The sequence below is a fragment of the Ostrea edulis genome, chromosome 7, assembly GCF_947568905.1.
Source record: "Ostrea edulis chromosome 7, xbOstEdul1.1, whole genome shotgun sequence".
Classification (NCBI taxonomy): Eukaryota; Metazoa; Mollusca; class Bivalvia; order Ostreida; family Ostreidae; genus Ostrea; species Ostrea edulis.
Window position 1 is genome coordinate 46,088,099 of NC_079170.1, and position 21,026 is coordinate 46,109,124.

At 34.9% G+C, this 21,026-nt stretch overlaps 1 long non-coding RNA gene across 1 annotated transcript; it reads right to left on the reverse strand.

The window, feature by feature from the left end:
- Positions 1 to 1,362: 1,362 nt before the first annotated feature.
- LOC125653753 (uncharacterized) lies at positions 1,363 to 6,431 on the reverse strand. The gene is made up of 2 exons (XR_008797031.1): positions 6,323 to 6,431; positions 1,363 to 2,688 (listed from the first exon to the last, which is right to left on the reverse strand). It is a non-coding gene; the product is annotated as an uncharacterized LOC125653753 (long non-coding RNA).
- Positions 6,432 to 21,026: the final 14,595 nt, after the last annotated feature.

Consider the following 21,026-nt stretch of genomic DNA (forward strand, 5'->3'; position numbering starts at 1 on the left):
CATTTATCTTTTTTATTTTTCCACTAGAGTGTAATCGGTGTCGGGTTTAGCCTCCCCTAACTATTTGAATTTAGATTTTTTACCCGATATCCATCTTTTGATCTCGCCCCTTATGTGTGTGTGTTACGTGACATATGATATTGACTGTGTGTTACGTTACATATGATTATTGACTTACGTGACATGTGATTATTGACTGTGTGTTACGTTACATAGAATATATTGACTGTGTGTTACTTGACATAGGATTAATGACTGTGTGTTACGTGACATAAGATTATTGACTGTGTATTAGGTGACATAGGATTATTGACTGTGTGTTACGTGACATAGGATTATTGACTGTGTGTTAAGTGACATAGGATTGTTGACTGTGTGTTACGTGACATAGGATTATTGACTGTGTATTAGGTGACATAGGATTATTGGGTGTGTGTTACGTGACATAGGATTATTGACTGTGTGTTACGTTACATAGAATATATTGACTGTGTGTTACGTGACATAGGATTATTGACTGTGTGTTACGTGACAAGGATTATTTACTGTGTGTTACGTGACATAGAAGATATTGACTGTGTGTTACGTGACATAGGATTATTGACTGTGTATTAGGTGACATAGGATTATTGACTGTGTGTTACGTGACATAGGATTATTGACTGTGTTACGTGACATAGGATTATTGACTGTGTGCTACGTGACATAGGATTATTGACTGTGTGTTACGTGATATGAAAGGCCTATGCCAAAGGAGCAAAATGTTACAGCACGGACAAAATTTGTATGAGAAGCGGAAGAAGAATTCACACAAAAACAGCATGTCTCCCTTCTGGGAAGGAGAGACATAATAAGAGTAAAACATCAAAAGTTTATGAAATGCTGATAGAATCCTCCCGCTTTTTATTAATCATCTAAACACAAAACCGTTTTATACTGATACTCTAGGGGTTTTTATTCTAGTTTTCTTAACCGAGGATACTAGCAGAATTTTACGTGTACGTTAGTTTATAACCTTTCATTTGGTGTATACAAATGATCTACATGTAAAAACAAGCGGCATAGCGTTATGCTTTTGCAGTGTTATTAAGGTTTATGATAGAGGAAAATAAAACAAACATGCTGTACCAATTATTTTTCGTTGAACAAAAATGTCAATGAATAAAATCAAATTACCTTCATAATATCGAGCAATTCTCAGTGTTTTCATATTATATGCCATGGTATATGTCCATATTTTGTCGATTTCTACATGTTTTTTTTTACCTGTTTCATCGTGAATGGATGTATATTTATGACGTAAACAGTTTGCTTTGATATTGATCAGACACAAATTACATGACAATCAAAGAACACTTCGTATTACATTCTTTCTTAGTAGCTGCTTGTTTTATTTTATGTATGAACAAAACTTACAAGAAAATAAAATCTGAATCAAATTCATATACATTTGTGATATACTTTATACTTTTACATATTTCAATTTTGTTGTCACATGGTTTTTTGGATTTTATACTAGCGAAGACTTCTATTCCCGCCTTGGGTATATTATAAGATATAACCTGACCTAGATCAGTTTACGCTTTATAATCGGCAAAGTGAGTACAAATTATTAATTGAAAGTTACACTAAATGTGCATTTTATTGCAATGTACATGGGAATTCATTTTGCCGTGTACGGATTTTTGTCAAGCAATGCAACGAGGAAAACCAGTTCAATGGATTCAATATTCTTGTTTAGCGAGAGACTATTTTTCTCACATTATCACCAGTGTGAGATCGACTTTACCTATGTGAGACAGCCATGTGATCATATATCTTCTATGATTTACGTTACATGGTGAAGATTTACGTTACATGGTGAAGTAAAATATTTTGCACTGTTTTCTTCAAATTTCAATGTAGTATAGGTTTCTGTTGGACAACATTGGGTTTTTTAGTTTACAGTTATAGTGTAATCCATTTTCAGGTATGCTCTTTCTGCCCATCTACTTAGATTTTGCATTGAAGTTCAAATGAGGATTTTGATAATTTAGAATTTTCTCGAAGCTCCTAAATTTATGCACTAAACTGTAGGTAAAATGTGAGAAAAATAATCCTTCATTATTTACTCGTGAGTGATAGGAAAATACCACTTCTGGAACTAGATTCGCTGTCTAGGACTCGGCAAAGCCTCGTCCTAGACTGCGAATCTTGTCTCCTCGGTGGAATTTCTCTATCCCACACTCGTACTGACGAAGCATTCTATTAATCTTTCATTCTTGTGAAAAAAGCCTTTTTCTTTTTCTATTTCTTCCCTAGATCCCAGGTTTCTTTTCTGTTTTTCTGTCTCTGTCATTCTCTTCCTTTCTTTCCTCTTCATGCTTTCTTTGATTTTACGTGCGTCGCTCTCCATTACAGCCTCAATGGAGGACAATTCGGTCTCATACTTTTCCAATACTTGTTTCAACTTTTCCTTCTCCTCCCCTGTGCTATCTCCTAGAGCCTTTTTTAATTCTTTGATCTTTTGTTCAAGCATCTGCCAATGCACCTTATCTCGCTGATGCTTCTTTTTCAGCTCGTCAATCTGCGATTGTGTTGCATTAAACCTTTCCTTTTCATTTGCAGAGTTTTCGGCCATTTTGTTTTCAATTGCTTTGACGTCTTTTTCTCGTTCTTTTGTGTCCTCTTTTGTTAGTAAAATCTTTTCTACAAAACACATTGATCAAACATGAATATCCTATACGAAAGGCTTGAAACATTTGCTACAATTTTTCTTACGGTCATATGTTGGTGCGGGCGAGTGTCACATGGCTCTTTGTTCATGAAGTTGGCAACGTGAAATGCATTCTGATGTCATTTGAGATTACCACGTGTTTATATTGTGCAAATAGTTTGTAACGATACATAACTAAATATACGAGGAACAAGTAAATTTTGTTCCGCCAAATAATATAAACCATGGGCCAGTAATGGGATATTTAATTGTGTTTAAAACTGAAGCATGGTATTGAAGAATTTCGAATTTTGAAAAGGCAGTTAGAGTTTAAAATATTTTTGTTACGCAATCCTTTATGTTTTTAGGCTTTTATACAGGAGAAAGTTCACTTGTAGTGAAAAGGTTACCTGTAGGTGTCCAATAAATTGACAATTGTTGTCCATTATTTTTAAGAATGGACAGATACTGTCCGTTCTTAAAAATAATGGACAGTAATTGTCAACTTATTGGACAGTGCCAGGTAAACTCAATAACTTATTGGACGTCTACAGGTAGGCTGAAAATAAGAGAAAGACAATATGTTTGTGAAAGAGATACAAATTTAATTTTAAATTCCTTACAAGTAAGAATTAACACAGATATCGGAAAAATCACTGAAACACTTAAAACGATATTTCCCCTTAGAAGAATTCTCTGCTTCAACTTTAAGATTCACAATTTTTAAAATTCAATTGGCCATTATAATATCGCATCAAAACTTTTTGAAAGACATATTTCCATACTGTATTTGAATTTCGCTGGATTCAGAGGCATATTCCAAAACTTCTTCACAACGCTTTTTCATATTTTCTTAATTAGCATGTCCTAATTCTGAATTATTATTTTCGCTTTCATGAATATTTCATTTCACGAGATGGGCGTATTGAGTTCTTTACGCTGGCGTTATTATTTCCTCATCCAAATACTTGAAAACACAATGCTTTTCAAATCAAAATTGGAGATGTAGCAAAAGATGGTCTTTCCACAGTAAATGTAGAATGCAAATAAAAAACATTGAAAGCTGCATGGATACCAAGGTGACTAAATTCAAAGGGAATCTTGTTTGAAATTTTCAATAATTATTGGTAAAAACTTTATGTTGATATAGTTATCTGTTAAAATGTTAAACCAAAGATGAAATGTCAGGATGACAAACAGTGATCAATTTCATACTCCAATATAAGTAATACAAAATAGAGAGCTTGGCAAACACGGACCCATAAGTCTTTGATGAACAGGTCTGTTGAGATTCCCATGGACACTAATTGCGCTTCTTTGTTAGCTAGCCTGTTTTCATATTCTTATAAAGCAGAGTTTATTCAAAAGCTTCTAAATGAGAAGAAAAAATTGTTGTGGCCTTCAGTTCGACATTTAGATATATCGACGACGTTTTGTCTATTAACAATGATAAATTTCATTCATATGTATATATCATCGATGTAGTATCTGTTAACAATGATCATTTTAATTCATATGTTGATTCGAGATATCCCTTTGAACTTGAGATAAAAGACACCACATAGTCCTCTATATCTGCTTCGTACTTAGATATTTTATTGAAAATGAATATTAACGACTAACTATATAGCTAATAACTCGATGTTATGACAAACGGGATGATTTCAGCTTCTCCATCGACAACTTCCCATATTTATGTAGTAATATGCCATTATCACCTGCATATGGTGCTGATATCTCTCAACTGATTCTATTCGCAAGAGATTGTTTTGTGTATGATATTTTTTTTAATCAAGGCATGCAACTGACAAACAAGTTGATGGTCGAGGGGTTTTAACAGTCTCGTTTAAAGTCAGCGTTTCGCAAATTCTTTGGTGGTTAAAATAATCTGGTTTGTCAATACAACCAAGCATGCCGTTTGACGTGTTTCATACCGATTTTTATTCCCTTTTTTGGCACACTGACCTTAATTTACGGATAACCCCGTTTACTTGGTCAAGACATAGTGCTCACAGCGGATGTGACCGGTCGATAGGGGATGCCTACTCCCCCTAGGCACCTGATCCCACATCTGATATGCCCAATGGTCCGTATTTGTCCAACACTTTATTTTTTGTATTTCTTATAAAAGTTATGGGATTGATCACTCTTCGGTATCTTCACCTTTCATATTGATTGTTATGTAATTTATGAAAAACACATGCATTTCTTGAATAATAGGGTTACTGCATTAATGCCTTTCATATGTGGGGATCACCTACTTTGAAACATGGATTTTGTTAACACTCATTATTAGGAAAATTTTAATGACCTGGTTTTAAGCTGCAATTCACAATGTACATTTCTCTAATGATGCACAAATTTACTAATTTTGTTGATTCTAGGACTCAAATCTACATTATCCTAAAACGGGTGATCATCATTAGAGGTCACAGTAACTTTGTTTTAGAGTGCGACATACATTCAACTAAAGATGCATTAAGCGACCACGTTTCGTGATTCTAGATAAAAATAGTGTCCAGTTACGATTCGGGCAGGATTTTGCAATAGTTGGCCATATCCTCTTAATCAATGGTCACAGTGACATAAAATCAAACTGGGAACCACCCTCTACCCAAGATGTATCAGGTGACACAGATTGATGATGATATGTAAGGTATTAAGCCAGACAGACAGACGGGCATAATCGCTAAATCATGATATATACGTCCCGTTTTGTACGTGTATCTAATAAGGAATGGAACACTTCGAAATTCATATTTCGAAATATCATGCTATATTTTGCTGACGATAGAAATTGTAATGTCCTATTTCAACATGTTTTAGATTGGTAAATGAATATAAATTAGATTTATGTTTCAACATAAGCTGCATGCAATGTAAACACGGCAAAACCAGTTATTTTTACCATTCAGGATCTCTGTAAATTCCTCTCTCCATTGTTCGGCCATTGCTAGATAAAGTGACCGATTTCCTGCTTCACGCACACGGACACGTAGCCAATTGCAATAACTATACATTATTACATGATATGCAATCTACCGGGCATATTACATGCACGTTTGAAAGAAAAGGGTGGTATGAACGATTCGTTAAATGAATTTACAAATAATGTAAAATACAATGTGAAATGCTAAAATATCATTAAAATGGGGTAGGTGTGAAATGTGCGAAGCGATTTCTCAGTCAGGATTTGCTGATAAATCGTCCCCAACAAATGGCCAGATTGAAACTTTCTCTTGCTATAGGGAAGCTGTTCCATCGAATTTCCAAAATGAAAATTAATAGTTCTGGTTAATCATTATTGGAAACAAATTAACTTCTAACGATATTCAGTTGGGTCCTTTTTGCTTTTCTCAAATCATCAACATCAAACTGATATATAAATTTGGAAAACTACACTCAATGACCCTAATATATTGAGGAATTTTTTTTTCAGAACCCCCCCCCACCAAACCAAACCATACAGAATATTCCGGACGGTGTGGATTCATGTGACAAAGACACATGAACTTAAATGTTCTGTATCTAAATATATTTATAAGAATATAAATTATAGAATATGAAGACATTTTGCAAAACAAAATAATTATACATAAAATTTCATACTGTAAAAAATTAACTTACCTTTCAACTATGCCTATCAAACTGTGCTCTTGTAGTTTAGGAAGTGTACATGTATATAGCAAGTCGTAAATACGTCATACTGAAACTTCTTCGATTTTGGAAATATTGAATACCTGGAGAAAACACAATTCATTTATTTCTGTCCCAATGAATTACAAAAGAATCGCGCTGTTTATTGAATGCTGATAGCAACCAGTATTTCTATTATCAACAGTTTTAGTTTCGCTTTCGCAAATCAAGGATCTTTTATTCTCTAGACCAAAGCATACATCAATTAAATTCAAAATGAATACACCATACAAATTATTATCTGAAGTTACAGAGTCGTTGCAGAAGCAGGTGATTTGAAGATCAAAGTCAATTTATATAAGTATACCATGCAATTTCAACTCTTTTGTGTTCGAATCTATGTTGTGCAACCAAAATCAATAATATTTTGATAATTCATATCAAATCATAATTACAATTCCCATTGCATATTTTTTTCTAACAAACAGTGATCAATTTCATAACTCCTATACGCAATACAAAATAGAGAGTTTGGCAAACACGGACCACTGGACATACCAGAGCTGGAATCAGTTACCTAAGGAGTAATCATCCCCTGTCGACCGGTCACACCCACCGTGAGTCCTATATCTTGATCAGGTAAACGTAGTTATTCGTAATTAAAATCAGTGTACCAAGAACGGCCTAACAATCGGTAGGAAACAAGTCAGACAGCATTTGACTCAATGAAAGGTTGTATTGGCAAACTAGGTCGTTATAACGACCATAGAATTTGCGAAATGCTGACTTTAAACGAAACTGTTAAAACCCTTGCAACATCAACTTGATTGTCAGTAGCCTGCCTCGATTTAAAACTGATGATACGCAGAACAAGCTCTTGGGTATCGAATCAGTTGAGAGTTATAATCATCATAAGCAGTTGATAATGAAATATTGCTATATAAATACAGGAAGTTGACAATGGAGAAGCTGAAATCACCGCATTTGTAACAAAGATGAGTTGATCGTTGTCCGTTAATATTTATTCTCAATACAATATTTAAGCATGAAGAGGTTGACAACTCTGTGGTGTCTTTTATTTCGAGTTCAAAGGGATATATCGAATCTACAAATAAATGAAAATTATTATTGTTAATAGATAAATGTCGCATTGAAGGCCACAGCAAGAAATGTCCTTATTCTCACGTAGAAGGTTTTGAATAAATTTTGATTCACAAAAATATAAAAACAGGTCAGTTAGCAAAGGAGCAGAATTGGTACCTATGGGAATTCCAACAGATTCTTGGAAGACCTGATCACCAAAGACTACGAAGATGTTCCTGACCCCAGTTAGGTGACGATGGTGTTCCCGGTCCATCAGCAAATTAAAACGCAAGCCATTGGTAGAGCTTTGATTAATTTGCCAAACATTAATTCTTGAACGACCAAATTTTCGATTTTATAATCATAAATGAACAAAATTATGGCGAGACGTGTATAACTCAGTTGAAAAAATGAACTGAAGAAAAGATATGAAAAATTGTCTGGAAGGAAAACAGAATTAGTTGAAAGGTAATGCAATATTCTTCTATAGATGCATGTTTGCTTTAATTTCAACATATATGTAATTTACATAACAAAAATATTGATTAAACTACATGTATCTTTGCTTATAGCATTTTAAAAATGTAATCAGACTGAGATGTCCTTAATGTATAAATAACACCCACATCCTTTATACCTTGTTTGTGAGCTCATGGATATTCTTTGAGATTAGAAGCTTATTACAGAAAAAGTTATTTTGGAAAAGAGGAGCTACTAGAGCCGGTTTTTTTAAAGAATGTCCCAGAGATCAATACATATGCCGACATGCACAGTGGGGTTAAGGTGTCCCGAGTTAAAACAAAAATCTGAAAATTTCGTTCGTGCAATTCACACTCTCTGACGTCACAATATAAAAGTACGTCACGACGTACAGGTCTACAGTTGTATCGGGGGAAATGTCACCTACTTCTATACTGAATGCATTTGAGGAAGAGTGAGAATGAGTAACCTTGTTGGGTATAGGTCAACGTTTAGTATTTTCATACGAGAAACATAGAGTCAAACATTTTCGCTAGACAAAAGTGTATCATACGCGAGAGTTGTCACTTGTGAATAGCGCATTAGAAATACTCAGCTAGCGGAGAAGGCGAGAGGATACCTTCTAATATATCTTTCTCTAACCCTAAAAATGGGAATCTCATTTTATCATATTTTCACACTCGCCGTTACTTACGCTGGTGGTGGATGAACATAGTGAAACTATCATTAAACAACAATTATCCATGTATGATATGAACCCTTTTTCGTGTCATAGAAGTTAATTACACGGGAAAATGAAAGGTATTGCTAAATGAAATGCAAATTAGGTTAATCATGCAATATCTTACTTTTGTATTCCTTATAGAAATTATGAGGTTCATCACTGTTTGTTATCTTCACCTTTTCATATACATGTATTTGTCAAATTAAAAGAATTTCTAAATCATGTTGATGGAATATTGTGTAAGGCTACATTTGATGTGGCAAACCAATCTCTCACCAGAGGGCGTATTACGCTGCGCTACAACACCTCTGTCAACGTCTGAATGTCAAGATTCTTGGCAAAACTTATTTTTACCTATTTCATTATAAAGTATGATTTTACAAGTTTTAGTGTTAAGCTTAAAACCTTACAGTAAGTTCACAAAAACAACGAATTCCATGATTATTCTAGTATTATTGGATGAATGAATATTTATATAAAATCTTTTAATTCGCTCAGGTGTCTCATATTTACCAGCTTCTGCGTTTATAAAATTCAGACAAGTGTTTGATTTGCTTAGATATGATCATTACAGTTTGATATACTAAGTTAGTTTTAGTACGTTTTGATATGATTTTTAGACGTTGACAGAGGTATTAGTGGAGCATAGCGGGAACGATAACTCTGGGTAGAGATTGGTGGCAAACATACACAGGGTCGTGTACAGTTTATATAAATTCATTTCATAGAAAACGCTGTAACAATCGAATACTTTTATCCTTGAAAAAGTAATGACAAAGAATTTCTAAAGAATATAACTGTTTTCCCAGTTGCGTTATTACAAAAGAATAATGTTGTTTATTGAATGTCAATAGCAATCGATATCGTGTCAGCAAACAGTTTATATCAGTTTCAGTTTCGCTTTCACAATAGAAGGCCGTGTTCAAGTTCATTTATTCACTAGACAAAGGATACAGATACAAAATAAATACACAATACAATTTCTTGTCTGAATTTACAAAGTCGTTGCAGAAGTAGAAGAGTTGAATCTGAAAGTCATTAGACAATAACGAGCGTTTATATGATGAGCCACCACAAAACTAGGCTTACGGAGTTTTTTTTAAAGAGTTTAACATTTTTGATAGAATTGATATCAACAAATAAAAGTATGAAATATTTCAGTGAAACTCCTTATAATACAGCTCAGTTATGGCATTGCAAAGATGACACCTTCCTTTTTGAAAATTGCATTACGTTATGCAACGTTACGTGTATAATATTCTAATAATGATTTCTTTCTTTTATGAATTCAAGAACGGAAAATATAAGACCGGTACATATTCAATTTTAAAAATACATTCCTTATATACATGACAACAAATAACAGACATGGATATGGATATGTAGGTCCTAGTGTATGTGTTATCCAGTGTAAAGCATTTCTATTAAATTTGCAATCTTGAAACGACAACTTGAAGCCAATTTCCATTTTCTGCCTACATAAACACAAATTGATAAACTTAGCTTCCTTAAATACATCAACCCCTCCAATTAAACAATACACGTACACAGAAAAAATGAAATATCCAGTTGAACTCATTGACATTTCACCTTCTGTAATATTGTAAACCAAAATAAATAATGAAATACTGTGAAATCATTAGAATTCGTGGTGGCTCAATTTTCGTGGAATTCGTGGGTACCCCTCACCCACGAATTCACATTCTCAACAAATAAAGACAACTATACATCTCAGAGTTATCTTTCTTTCAAATATATAAATCCACTAAATTACGTCCCCACGAACCCGTAAAAATTCAGCAATCCACGAAAATTGGCCCCCACGAATTTAAATGATTCTACAGTACATAGATAATAATAATAAAAATAAAATAGTAATAATAAATGAACAAGCTATACTTGCCTGATCAGTAATAATGTAATATCCTTTGTTCAGATTCTATACTCAGGAAACATTTGCTTTGTACATTTGCTCAGCTCCTTACATCCAAGTAAACTCACTGAAATGACATCAACGTCCACACATGTACACAAATACACACAAATCATCCAACACGCAAATATACAGCAATCCGCCCTGTCGTCAGCTTACCGCGTCCTTAAAATCCCCGCCAACCAACTCTCTCACACGTCCCCGTTTCGGATCCTACAAAAATGCTACTTTATCAAAGTACAATGACCACCATCATGCATTAAAACACAAATAATCAACATTGAAACCATTCAAATCCCATTATTTCATTGCTTTGAATCATCTAGTATTTTAACCCTGCCTTCGTATATATTTTGTTCACTAAACGTCATACCAGGTCAAAGGATCAAAGTATAGATCTAGAAGGATAAAAGCGAAATGGCGTACGACAATGGTTAATCAACAACTTTTATTACATTTGTTTGAGCATGTAGTTCAATAAAAATTAGACTTGTAAAAAAAATACACACTGAAGAAACTACGACGAGTTGCAGAAAACATGGATAATAAGGTTTCATTTTATCTATGTAATTTGAGGTTGTGAAGTATATCATATATGTTGTTTCTGCTAGCAACTTTCATTTGCGATAATCTATACCGATTACAGTCACTTGTCCTTTACAATTATCCCAATGCGAAGTGATATCCCGTCTGTTTCATTGACAATGCACTTTCTCTTTAGAAAGAGTAAAGAAGTTCCATTTATCAACAGCCCCCCCCCCCTCCCCTCTCTCTTTTTCTTTCTACTACGGTAGGCAGTCGAAACGGTATGTAGTGAAAATGTAAGTTTAAACGACGAATTCAGTCATGTTTTGAAAGATGACCCCATTGATTTGGCACAGTATATTGAGGTTTGGCTTTAAGTACATATTTTATTTTAATTGCTCTATGCCTAGTTGTCAAATTACTGAGTCAACTTCTTCATCCCCTTTTGGAACTGAGGATGCAACGACGTAGCCAAATCACACTGTGCTTTTTTTGGTAGTTATACTAATTATGGGATCCAGCGATTTAAAAGGGGGTGGTGTTCCAGAAATCCAGAAATGAATCGATGAAAATAAATACACTTGTATCATTCAGTGCTAGTTAATCTCTTATTTAACTTGTACATCAAAAACAATTGCGAACAAATATTAGCAGTAAAATGTTTAAAAAATACAAAGATGTCCCAGAGAGGGGGGATTCAATCCCGGAATCCCCCTCTGGATCCGCCTATTGGACGGATAGTATATTTAAAAGCAAACTCTTACGTGCAGGTATTACTCTCATATAAGAACATCTAGTTTTGATAATATTCCAGTCATCAACGATTCCTGTAACAACCCAGAAAAGCAACTATTATCTTTTGTTGAAAACTTTGTAAACGATGATGAGGCTTTGTATTTTTATACCGAGCTAGACACTTATGTTATATTTGTTTTACCTTACAATCTCTTGGGCCTGCAGCATATTGCCTTAATTACGTATTTTTTTCAAGTTCAGGGGATATCGATTCCAAATCAGTATTTTATTATTCTCATGAAATTACGGCGATACACTCCAAATTTGAACTCACGAAATCTTTAAACATTTCTGAAAATTCTGTGAAAAATGTTGTTTGCACGTGGATTATATTTATGTATAAGCAATGGAAAGAGGTGTCAATATGGCCTCCACAGTCATTAGTGTACTATTTCTCACCTGCTGATTTTCAAAGGAAATTCCCGACAACACGTGCAATTTGGGATACCACAGTATTTCCAATCGAGAAACCAAACTCTCAAACAGCGCAAAAGGCAAAATTTTCAACATACAAGAACAAGGAAATCATTGATTGAATGCACATCAAAGGGACTTTAAAATTTTATCAGTCCAGCATATTGTGGATCTGTCACCGATCGACGGATTGTTGAGAGAATAGAACGGGAAAATATATGTGATCCTGGTGACATTTTAATGACTAATAAAGGGTTCAATGTACAGGACATATTTGCTCCAAAGGATGTTTCCATAAGTACACCAACATTTTTTGAAAATCGAATGTTTAGAAAATCTGTAATCAGAGATAGAAAGGTTTCAAGCAAACAGGTTCACATAGACAGAATTTGACATGCGATTTTAGGCAAACCCTAGAAAATATTGACCCAACTCATCACAAGCACAGAGCCTGCTCTTTCATCAGAAATAACATATATATTTTATACGCTATGTAATTTTACGTCAGTGATTGTCTCAAAATGCATAAATTCAATTAATACATGTTAAGAAAAGAGTATCACTGTGTTGTTTTTTGTCTGATTCGTGAAGAAATGCATAAATTCATAGTACCTTACTAACAACAAAGACTATATGTCACATAACAAACATTTAAATTTGATTATAAGGAAATAGTTTTCAACATAGTATTAACATATTACTTTTCATGTAAAGGATAATTTGATACATGTAAATGTCAAAAACAAATCATAATATCATAAAATTCTGAATTGATTATGCACTTGGATTGATAGTTTAATACAGAGATGTCATAATGATAAATAGTACTGCAGTTAAACTGACTAGTCTCTATAAGTTTTATACAGGTTCTTTATTTCTAAAATTGCAGTTTTGAAGAAATTATCATGAAAGTCAAAACCATTTGATCAATAAAGAACTCATTTCTTTTCATCTTGATATATGTAATATAACTGATTTTTTTCTGCCAAACATACAACTAATTTGTACATTTTAGGGCCTGTACACAAAAAGTTGTCCTTGAATTTAGAAGTAATAGTGATGATTTTACTTTACTGCAAAATTTTGGGGAGTTTGTGTATTGTGTTCTTTTGCAAAGGCCGTTTTTACTATCGTAGCTGCCCTCACGTTGCTAACATCACTCGTACAGGGTTTTAACCTATTCCACAGTACATTTAATAAAAGTTCTCCACATTCTTGCCTTATCTGGATCTCTGAAGATTTTAATGCACGATGTAAACATGAAAATAAACCAGAAATACATGAAATTTATTTTACAGTTTTACATGTATCATCACAATTCTTATGATATTTAGGGTTTGCCCATGTTCGGGGTATTCCTTATAGTTACAGGGTCTTAGCTTAATGGAATTAATACGAGTTCAGTCTGACCTAATGAATTATCAAATAATTCATCTATCGATAACTACTGAACCAATCTCAATTCCAATGCGAAAAGTTTAACCCGTTAACTGTGGTGTATAGCGTCCTCGGCACCTAAAATCAGCAATACTTCGTCAGAAGTTGGGCAAACACGGACCCCTGGATACACCAGAGGTGGGATCAGGTGTCTAGGTGGAGTAAGCATCCCCTGTCGACCGGTCACACCCGCCGTGAGCCCTATATCCTGATCAGGTAAACGGAGCTATCCGTAGTCTAAATCAGTATGCCAAGAACGGCGTAACAATCGGTATGATGCATGTCAGACAGCAGTTGACCCAATGATAGGCGGTATTGACGAACTATATCGATATAACGATCATAGAATTTGCAAAATGCTGACTTCAATCGAGACTGTTGAAACTCCTGTACCATCAACTTGTTTGTCAATAGCTTGCCTTGATTTAAAAACTGACTATATACAGAACACGCTCTTGTGTATCGAATCAGTTGAGAGATATAATAGTAAAAGTGTAGAATGGTCTAAAAGCTCATCTTTCTGTGAGCACCCCAGCTAAATCAGCAACAACAAACTACAGTGCAATTGCCTCACGTGGATGGTCCAAACACAACGTGATCAGTGAACACCAAAACAACAGCAATTATGAGCTGAATACATGAACCGTGTAAATACAAGAGGAGCCAGCAACAATTTCGCTTAAATGGGCATCCCTAAACAAAACATGATCACATTGTAACCATTTAACACTAAAACAAATTAATATACAAACATGGAGCCAGCAACAAGTTTGCTTAAATGGACATCCGTTAACAAATTGTGATCACGTCATGAATCAGTGAACACTAAAATACCGATTCAATATATATACAAAAAAGGAATCAATTTCATATTTACAAATAATAAAGTGAAGCTTAAACATCAATAAGTAAACAATTAATAAAACAATCCATTATCTTATCAAGTTAATCTTATAAATTACGAAATCACGCAACTTCTTCTTACCTAAAAACAACAGGACTTTGTCAGAACTTAGCAAAGGAATTCTGACGACTTTTTGCCTTGCTCGCGTTTTTATATTACCTACTATTATTCTAACATAACACCTATTATAATAAGGGGATTCAGCACTCTCATATTCCTGGTTCTATGTGAGAATCTACTTATTCCTGAATTGACCACGGGGTATAGTGCATTCGTACTCACTGACCACGTACATGTACACAAATTAATTCTGACATTTGTGCACTATATATCTAGTAACCTGCAATTACCAGTAATTACTGTCAGCTTGTCGATTTTACTAAATAATGCATATCGTTTTTTTATCAACAAAATCTAAAGATAATCAAATTAAATTATTTTCATTTAGAAAATGCATAATTCCATTTACACTGAAATATTCATTATGATACGTGTAACACAATACTATGTGCTTTTAAATACCTACAAATTTCCTTTATATATAAAATTATTACCATTAGAATAAATCATTTTCATCATTGAATTTTTCAACTCTTTAAATGCTGTCTCTAGCACGGTTGTCCTTGATCGACGTTTTTGCTGTTTTTGAATTTAAAACACCCCTAAAACCTGACCGTGTATAACAAAACAAGTATAGGCTGGATTGTCGGGCAACATCATTTTTTGAAGATTTTGTTTATGTTCTTGAGTTAAACAAAACTGTTATGATCTAAAAAAAAAAAAAAAAAAAAAAAAAAAAAAAACAACAACAAAAAACCAATCTATAACAGTAAAACATTGCTTGAAACAATAGACTTGCATTTGCAATGATATATTTCAATATGTTTTGAATATTAAACTAAACAAAGAGAATCAGAAATAATTGTTTCACCATAAGCTGGATGCGATAAAAACATTATAATGAAAGATGAAGAACACGAACAGTGATCAATCTCATAACTCCCATAAGCAATACAAAATAGAGAGTTGGGCAAACACGGACCCCTGGATATACAAGAGGTGGGGTCAGGTGCCTAGGAGGAGTAGGCATCCCCTGTACACAGACAAGTATAAACCAATAAAACACAAGAAACAATTGCAAGTTAAGAAGTCGACAACTTGTTTCAATTGTGGAAAAGCATGACCACACAAAGATCGTCCGTGCCCAGCGAAGGACAAGGAATGTCACAAATGCAAGAAAACTGGACATTTTGCAAAGCTCTGTAAATCAGAAAAACATAAAACTCGTCCACAAAAAGAGAAAACGGGTAAAACAAAGGTTAAAAATGTGGATGACCTCACCAGTGATGATCAATATACTTTCAGTGTATCCGAATCGCTTGCGCAAAATTTGCCAATCACAACTGTAAAAATAAGCAACTTTCAAACAAAAGTTCTGGTTGATTCCGGTGCTAGCATCAATATTCTAGACAACGAAACATTTGAGAAAATGGACAAAAATAAGAAAATCAAACTGGAAAAAGCTACAAGCAACATACGGCTCAACGTCTAAACTTCCGGTCAAAGGAAGATTTCTAGCCGAGATCGAATCAAAGGACAAGATCACTAACGCTTATGTTTACGTTGTGGAAGGATGCAGTGGATCATTAAGCTGCGCCACTGCTCAGGAACTTGGGTTAATGAAACTGCTTAAATGTTGTTTCACATGAAGAGATCTTGGAGGAATTCAATGATAGATTCCAAGGTATTGATAAACTGAAGAACTACAAAGTCAAACTTCACATTGACGAAACCGTCCAACTAGTTGTGCAACCTCACAGGCGTTTCATATCCGCAACAAGGTGGAGCAAAAACTACAACATCTGGAGGATTTAGATATTATAGAGAAAGTAGAAGGGCCGACACCATGGATTTCTCCCATAGTAGCAGCACCCAAACCAAAAGACCCTGACAATGTACGAATTTGTGTTGATATGCGACAAGCTAATAAAGCTATACACAGAGAGCGTCACGTAATGCCAACTGTCGATGACATGATCAACGACCTAAATGGTGCAAAAGTTTTCTCAAAGCTCGACTTGAATTCAGGTTATCATCAACTTGAATTAGCGTCCGAATCCCGCTATATCACTACGTTCTCCACACATGTTGGATTGCGAAGGTATAAGCGATTAAACTTCGGAATATCGTCTGCTGCAGAAGTATTCCAAGTAATAATTCAACAAGTTATAGAAGGGATCGATGGAGTGCGCAATCTCAGTGACGATATCATTGTTTTTGGGAACACACAGGAGGATCAAGATAGAGCTTTAAGAAGTGTCCTGACCAGATTGAGGGATAAGAACATAAAATTGAACAACAGAAAGGGTGAATTCAACAAAGAAAGCTTAGAATTCTATGGATTTGTATTTTCGGGAAATGGAATATCAGCAAACCCAGCCAAGGTTGAAGCAATCAAAAATGCAGAGAATCCGACAAATGCATCGGAGATGCGAAGTTTTCTTAGTATGGTAAATTACTGTTCCAAGTTTATACCAGATTTTGCTACTGTATGTAAGCCGCTACGCGACCTGACAAGAAAGAATCAAAAATGGATTTGGACAAACGAACATTCAAATGCCATGAAGACACTAAAGGATGTCATTACAGATAAAACTGTCATGTCGTACTTTGATCCGACGAAGAAAATTGTAGAAGTAATTGTAGATGCAAGTCCCGTAGGACTCGGTGCAATCTTGTCACAATACGATGACAATAACAACAGGAAGATTATTGCGTATGCCAGCAAAACACTATCACCAGTAGAGCAAAGATATTTACAAACGGAAAGAGAAGCTTTAGCTATCGTCTTGAGCTGTGAGCATTTCAATCTCTACTTGTTTGGTCAAGAATTCAGGTTAGTCACCGATCACAAGCCACTTGAGCTAATATTTGGAAACCCGAATTCCAAACCTCCAGCGAGAATTGAAAGATGGGCTTTACGTTTACAGCCATATAATTTGAAAGTAGTATACAAACCAGGAAAATTTAATCCGAGTGATTACATGTCACGTCATCCGATTCATCAAACAGAAATCAGAAGTTCAAGAGCATCAAAGGTTGCAGAGGAATATATCAACTTCACAATAAGTAGCGAGATACCAAAGTCAATGAAATTGAATGAGTGTAACACTCACACCGACAAAGATCCGATGCTACGAGACTTACGATCATCGCTGGAATCTGGAGATTGGACAAAATTTACAAAAAGTAAGAATTCCGATTGGAAATCTTTTTATAAACTTAGAGATGATTTACACTCGCCGATACAGGTATCATCTTGAGGAATACATGAATTCTTACACCAAAGTCGCTCATAAAACGAGTGGTTGAACTAGCTCATGAGGGTCACCAAGGGGTGGTGAAAACAAAATCATTGTTGCGTGAAAAGGTCTGGTTTCCCGGAATTGATAAAATCGTAGAATCAACAATCAAATCTTTCATCCCGTGTTAAACAACGGTAGAGACAAAACGCATATAACCATTACAGATGTCACCGCCACCAAGTGGACCGTGGACTGAAGTTTCGACGGACTTCTGTGGACCATTTCCATCAGGAGACTATTTGATGGTAGTCATTGATGAATATTCGAGATCTCCAGTCGTGGAAATCTTGAAATCAATTTCAGCAAAGTCCATGATGACAAGGCTTGACAAAATATTTGCTGAATTTGGAATTCCGTGTACTTTGAAATCAGATAACGGACCATCGTTTAATGGATCAGAATTTAAACAATTTGCTGAATATCTGGGTTTCAAACACAGGAAAATCACACCGCTATGGCCTAAGGCAAATGCAGAGTCTGACAGATTCATGAGAACCATAGAGAAAACCATTAGAGCTTCAAACGTGGAAAATAAAAATTGGAAACAAGAAATATACACGTTTTTAAGGAATTATCGAGATACACTAAACTGCACGACGAAACTATCACCATTCGAGATTCTATTTGGACGCACGTTGAAAACAAAGTTAGATGTTGAAATCCTTACCGAAAGAAAAGGAGAAGAAATTGAAACGAAAACTGACATTCGTAAAAATGATGAAAAAGCTAAGATGCAAATGAAGCAGTATGTTGACAGCAAATCCGGAGCCAAAGAAAACAATATCGAGATAGGAGATTATGTACTCGTAAAACAAAATAAAACGAACAAAATGTCAACACCCTACAATCCAAATCCGATGGAAATCATAAACAAAAAAGGGACATTGATTACAGCACGAAATGAAGACCGTGAAATTACAAGAAATGCAAGTCACTTCAAGGAAGTAAATACTGAAGCAATAAACGATCGTAAAATTGACAATGCAGAAGATAAGAGTGATGATATTCAAACCAAACTCGATCCGAAACCGCCATGTACGAGTTACGAAGGTCAAGAAAAGCGCCGAAACATCTGGAAGATTGTGTATGTGATTAGTGAAAATATACAAGCTGTGCTTTGAGGCATAATAATCCTCTAGCTTGTAATTTAGTTGTAGATATTGTCTATTTGTTTATTATACACTTTCAATAGCAAGACAGTTAATATTTAAATATGATTTCAGTTTTTAATTTGCTAAATTCATAAAGAAAAGGAGGGATGTAATGTTTTAACTTTTAAGTGTATTTCAATTCATCAGTCTGGATAATTGACTCTGACCAGAGAAACATTAACTCCGCACAGACTCCGATAAAATGGACATTGTTTATAATAGTTAAGGTCATGTATGCCAATTATTCTTCAGTGCTGTTAACCCAGAGCCTGGGTATTGTTTAAGTATCATTAATAGATTTGTAGTGCAAGCAATCACACGTGTTCTTTTTCCTTGTGTGAAACAAGAAACATTATAGACCGGTCACACCCACCATTATCCATATTCAAAATCAGTGTGCAAAGAACTGCTTAACAATCGGTATGAAACAAGTCAGACATCATTTGGCCGAATGATAGGTTGTATTGGCAAACTAAATTGTTATAACGATCATAGAATTTGCGAAAAGGTGGCTTTAAACGAGACTGTTGAAACCCCTGTACCATCAACGTGTTTGTCAGTAGCCTGTCTTGATTTAAAACCTGATCATACGCAGAACAAATCCTTGCGTATCGAATCAGTTGAGGGATGTTGACGATGGAGGAGCTGAAATCACCCCGTTTGTCATAAAGTTGAGTTGTAAGTTGTTAGTTTGCCGTTAATATCTATTTTCAATAAAATATCTAAGTATGAAGCAGAAGTGGACGACTATGTGGTGTATTTTATATCGAGTTCACAGGAATACATCGAATCGACATAGGAATGAAAATTATTATTGTTAATAGATGCAAGGTGAAGATAACGAACAATGATCAATCTCATAACTCCTACAAGCAATACAAAATAGATAGTTGGGCAAACACGAACCCCTGGACACACCAGAGGTGGGATCAGGTGCCTAGGAGGAGTAAGCATCCCCTGTTGACCGGTCGCACCCGCCGTGAGCCCCATATCCTGATCAGGTAAACGGAGTTATCCGCAGTCAAAATCAGTGTGCCAAGAACGGCTTAACAATCGGTATGAAACACGTCAGACAGCATTTGACCCAATGCGAGGTTGTATTGACGAACTAGATCGTTATAACGACCATAGAATTTTCGAAATGCTGACTTCAATCGAGACTGTTGAAATCCCTGTACCATCAACTTGTTTGTCAGTAGCTTACCTCGATTTTAAAAACTGACTATACCCAGAACAAGCTCTTGCATATCGAATCAGTTGAGATATATAAACACCATATGCAGGTGATAATGGAATATTGCTACATAAATGTGGGAAGTTGACGATGGAGAAGGTGAAATCATCCCGTTTGTCATACAGTTGAGTTGTTAGTTTGCCGTTAATGTCTACTTTCAATAAAATATCTAAGTATGAAGCAGAAGTGGACGACTCTGTGGTGTCCTTTATTTCGAGCTCACAGGGATATATCAAATCGACATATGAATGAAAGCTATCATTGTTAATAGACAAAACGTCATCGATATATCTAAAAGTCGAATTGAAGGTCACAGAGAGATATTTTTTCTTCTCACGTAAAGGTTTTTGAATAAATTCTGTTTCATATGAATATAAAACGGCGTAAGTATATCTAAATGTCGAATTGATGGCCAAAGCAAGTAATGTTTTCTTCTCATGGAAGTTTTTGAATAAATTCTGCTTCATAAGAATATAAAACTGGTCAGCTAATAAAGGAGCATAATGGTGCCCATGGGAACTCCAACAGAATGTTGGAAGAGTCAACCACAAAATACTACGAATATATTGTCAACAAGGATCTCCAGCATATTTATATTTCAACTTCAGAGTATTTGTGCGTGGAACCAGAGTGGTGTTTAACAAAGTACT